Below are 5,425 nucleotides of genomic sequence, written 5' to 3' on the forward strand. Positions count from 1 at the left end.
TCTGTATCTGTGAGAGGAGTGAAGGACTGTGGTTCTCCTGAGCTGTGGTACCAATCCTTTGATCCAGTCACCTAGACAGAGAAGGAAGTCTTCTTGCTTGTCTTCCTTCTCTTTCTGTGGCAGGAGTGCAGAGGTTTGGACCCCTGTTGAGGCTGAGGCCCAGCTGACAGGATTAGAGGAAACAGCTGGCTCGAGCCAGTGCCCTGCGGGAGCTCACATTCCCGGGACTCAGTGAGGGACCAGCTCCCCACAGCCCACATTCCAGCTCAGTCATTTTCCAGAGCCCAGATGTTTGCTAATGAGCTGAGGAGAGGGGCTTTCAGCTCTGGGCCCCACATTACCTCTGGCCCCAAGAGGCTGGCCCAGCACCAGCAGGCTCTGGCCTCAGGCCTATGCCCTGTGCCAGCCAGGCCTGTCGGGGCAGCTGGAGCACTGCTGCCAACCAGGTGCATCTCTGTGAGCTTGGACTCTGACATGACAGGTTCTGCCTTTCCTGCTGCCCCCTCCCCCTCCCAGGTCTCATAGGTGCAGCTTGATGGGGAGGGGCTCTCAGGAGGGCGTGGTGGGCAAAGGAGCACAGGCTTTGGAGTTGACAGGTCTAGGTTCAACTCCTAATAGTCAATTACTAGCAGTGTAGTCTCCTAAACTTTTTGGAAGTTTGATTTTTCTCACTTGTCAATGGCATTAATGATGGGATTATTCTGAGGATTAATTAAGATAAAGCAGGTATGTCATTGTTTTTGGGTGCCATACAGTCCATTCCAATTCATAGTGATACCGTGTGACAGAATAGAATTGTCCCAGGAGTTTCCTAGGCTGTAATCTTTACAGAAGCAGATTGCTCACTCTGGTCCTGCAGAGTGACTGGTGGGTTAGTGCCACCAATCTTTTGGTTAGCAGCTGAGCTCTTAACCAATGTGCCACCACGACTGCTGTTGTTGTTGTATGCCTTGGAGTTGATTCTGACTCATAGTGACCCTATAGGACAGAGTAGAATTGCCATATAGAATTTCCTAGGATAAAAACTTCATTGGAGCAGATCACTAGGTCTTTTTTCCCACAGAGTGGCTGGTGAGTTTGAACCACCAACCTTTAAGTTAGCAGCCAAGCGCTTAACTGATGCATCACCAGGGCTAGTGCTTAGCATATGCCTGGCACATAATGGTAACTGTTAATATTATTAACAAGTCACCACCCAGACCATGTGCCAATATTGTAGCCATCCTTTAGTTACCAGTCTTCATCAGACAGATGTGATTGAATCCTAAGCCCCATGTCCTTAATTAGGCAATTGGGATTGTTCTAGAACCTCTCAGTGTTTGAGAGAGTGGTGGACTGCACTACCAGGGACATTGGCTTCTACTCCTGGTTCTGTGTATAACCTAGCAAGCTCTTTGACACCCCACTCAACTGCCAACAAGTATATTCTGACACATAGTGACCCTACAGGATAGAGTAGAACTGCCCCGCAGTGTTCCCAAGACTATAACCTTTACCAACACAGACTGCCATATCTTTCTCCTGTGGCATGGCTAGTGGCTTCAAACCACTGACCTTCAGGATAGCAGCTGAGTACTTTAATCATTGTGCCACCAGTGCTTTTAGCAAGCTCATTATGCTATATAATTAGCTTCCTGTAGTGTGGGAGTGGGTTCTTGGAAAATGCAGACGCTCACTCCTTACTTGCCCAGGGTCCACCTTATGAATGGTGGCAATCTTTAGCTAAAAAACAGTAAATATTTCCCAAGTGCCTACTATATACAATGCAGTGAAGCTGGGCTCTGTGGGACACAGACATGGTCATTCCACAGCCTTTTGCTGGTATCATCACTTATTGTGTAACTTTAGAGTTATTTAATCTCTCTTTAGGAAGAAGGAAGAGACAAAACACTTCTGAAAAAATTGGCCTCTGAAAACCTTATGAAGAGAAGTGAAAATTGTCTGATGTAGTGCTGGAAGATGAGCCCCTCAGCTTGGAAGTCACTCAAAATATGACTGGGGAAGAGCTACCTCGTCAAAGTAGAGTTGATCTTAATGATGTGAATGGAGTAAAGCTTTCGGGACCTCCATGTGCTGATGTGGCACAACTCAAAATGAGAAGTGTTCTGGTTCCCTAGTGCCGCTCTGACAGGAATATACCACAAATGGGATGGCCTGAACAAATAAGAGTTTACTCTCTTACAGTTTGGAGGCTTTAAGTCCAAGTTCAAAGTGCCAGGCTCTAGGGGCTAAGTAAAAGCCCCTCAACCTTGGGGTCCAGTTCTGCCTCCTGCTCCCGGCCCACTGGAGCTAGAGGCGTTTCTTCACTTGGACAGCTGCTAGCTGCTGAGGCTGAGAAGCCCCAAGATTGACAAGTAAAAAAGCACAGTCCTGATGTTACCAAACCACACAGCAGGCCATTAACTTAAGTCCATTTTAAGTCCCAAGGTCGGCAGAGCATAGCAGGCTGCTGAGCAACAACACAGCTGCATGCGGGGTCCAAGTGTGCCATAGGCTAGAGACCATTCCCAAAGCTGCTGCTTGTATACGGGAGCAGACCATATACCCAAAGGCAGCTACTCAGCTGCTCACAGTAGATTCCACCATGGAGCTGATTACCAGTCTCATCATGGGGACTACATCCAGCTGCCCAGCCACTCAACCAGGCCTAGCCAAGTTGACACAAAAACATAACGACCACAAGAAGAAACAGCTGCAAACATCCATTAATAATCAGAATGTGGAATATATAAAGTATGAATCTAGGCAGATTGAAAGTTGTAAAAAATGAAATGGAATGTGTAAAGATCAGTATCCTAGGCAATTAGTGAGCTGAAATGGACTGCTAGGGGCCATTTTGAACAGAACTATCATTGTCTACTTTGGAAGGGAGATGGGGCAATCTACTTCCATAGTACTGCCTTGGAAATCCAAGGAGGGGTTGCTATGAGTTGGGGCCAACTCGATGGCACATAACAACAACAACAACATCATCGTCTACTATGCCAGGAATGACAAATTAAAGAGGAATGGTTTCACATTCATGTCAAAATGAACATGTCAAGATCTATCCAAAAGTACAATGCTGTCAGTGATAGGATAATATCCATATGCTACAAGGAAAACCAGTAAATACAATTATTATTTAAATTTACACACCAACCACTAAAGCCAAAGATGAAGAAACAGAAAATTTTCACCCATTTCTGCACTCTGAAATTGAATAAACATGCAATCAAGATAATTGATAATTACCGGTGATTAGAATGTGAAAGTTGGAAACAAAGAAGGCACATTGGTAGTTGGAAAATATCTTTGGTGACAGAAATGATACTGAAGATCACATGATAAAATTTTGCAAGACCAATGACCCATTCATTGCAGATAACTTTGTCCAACAACATAAACGGTGACGATACACATGGACCTTGTCAGATGGAATATACAGAAATCAGATCAACTACATCTATGGAAAGAGATGATGGAGAAGCCCAATATCATCAGTCAGAACAAGGCCAGCGGCTGACTGTGGAATAGACCATGAACTGGTCATATGCAAGTTTAAGCTGAAGCTGAAGAATATTAAACAAGTCCACGAGAGCCAAAATACTACCTTGAGTATACCCCGCCTGAATTTAGAGACCATCTGAAGAACAGATTTGACACACTGGAACACCAATGACCAAAAACCACATGAATTGTGGGATGACATCAAGATCATCATACACGAAGAAAGCAAAAAGTCATTAAAGAGACAGGAAAGAAGGAAGAGACCAAAGTGGATGTCAGAAGATACTCTGAAACTTGCTCTTGAATGAGGAGTAGCTAAAGCAAATGGATGAAATAAAAGACCTCAACAGAAGATTTCAAAGGACAGCTCAAGAAGACAAAGTCAAGTATTATGATGCAATGTGCAGAGACCTGGAATTAGAAAATCTAAAGAGAAGAACACACTCTGTATTTCTCAGGCTGAAAGAACTGAAGAAAAATTCAAGCCTCGAGTTGCAGTAATGAAGGATTTTATGGACAAAATAGTGAATGATGCAGAAAGCATCAAAAAAAGATGGAAGGAATACACAGAGTCATTGTACCAAAACAGAACTGATGGATTTTCAGCCATTTCAGGAGGTGCCATATGCTCAAGACCCAATGGTACTGAAGGAAGAAGTCCGAGCTTCACTGAAGGAACTGGCAAAACATAAGGCTCCAGGAATGGATGGAATACCCATTGATGTGTTTCAACAAATGGCTGCAACGCTGAAAGTGATCACTCATTTATGTCAAGAAATTTGAGCTACCTTGTCAACTGATTGGAACAAACTGATATTTGTGCCCATTCCAGAGAAAGGTGATGCAACAAAATGCGGAAATTATTGAACGATATCATTAATATCACACACAAATAAAATTTGCTGAAAGTAATGAAAAATGGTTGTAGCAGTACTTCCACAAGGAACTGCCAGAAATTCAAGCTGGATTCAGTAAAGGATGTGTAATGGGGAATATCATTGCTGATATCAGATGGATCTTGGCTAAAAGCTAACAATACCAGAAAGATGTTAGTTTTATTGACCATGTGAAGGCATTCAACTGTGTGGATCATAACAAATTATGGATAACATTTGGAAGAATGGAAATTCTAGAACGTTTATTATCCTCGTGAGGAATCTGTACATAGACCAAGAGGCAGTTGTTCAAACAGAACAAGCATGGTTTAAAATCATGTGTGTCAGGGTTGTACCCTATCACTATACTTATTCAATCTGTCAATAAAACACACTGCTGTCAAGTTGGATCTGATTCATAGCGACCCCTCCTTGAGTTTCCGAGGCGTTATCTCTACAGAAGTAGATTGCCCGATCTTCCTTCTGGGTAGTGGCTGATGGGTTTGAATCGCCAGCCTTCTGGTTTGCAGTCAAATGCCTTAGGCACTATGACACCAGAGCTCCCTGAGAAGCTGGACTATATGAGGAGGAGCATGGCTTCAGGATTGGAGGAAGACTCATTAACAACCTGAGATATGCAGATGACACAACCTTGCTTGTTGAAAGTGAAGAAGACTTGAAGCACTTAACTGCTGAAGATCAAAGACTTTAGCCTTCATTATGGATTACATCTCAACATAAAGAAAACAAAAAATCTTCACAACTGGACCAATAAGCAACATCATGATAAATGGAGAAAAGACTGAAGTTGTCAAGGATTTCATTTTACCTGAATCCACAATCAATGCCCTTGAAAACAGCAGTCAAGAAATCAAATGATGGAGGCAGGGCAAGATGGCGGACTAGGCAGAAGGATTGCACAGACCCTCTTCAACAAAGAAAAGGGAAACCAATTAACACAAACACAGAAGATAATCTTGGACCCCTGAGCCTTGAAGGAAAGGATGCAGAATTGGACTAAACCCCAACTAGCAGAAGAATTTGCGTGAAAATACCAAAAA

Source organism: Orycteropus afer, unplaced genomic scaffold, assembly GCF_000298275.1.
Source record: "Orycteropus afer afer isolate SDZICR_OR568_19922 unplaced genomic scaffold, OryAfe1.0 scaffold00031, whole genome shotgun sequence".
Lineage (NCBI taxonomy): Eukaryota > Metazoa > Chordata > Mammalia > Tubulidentata > Orycteropodidae > Orycteropus > Orycteropus afer.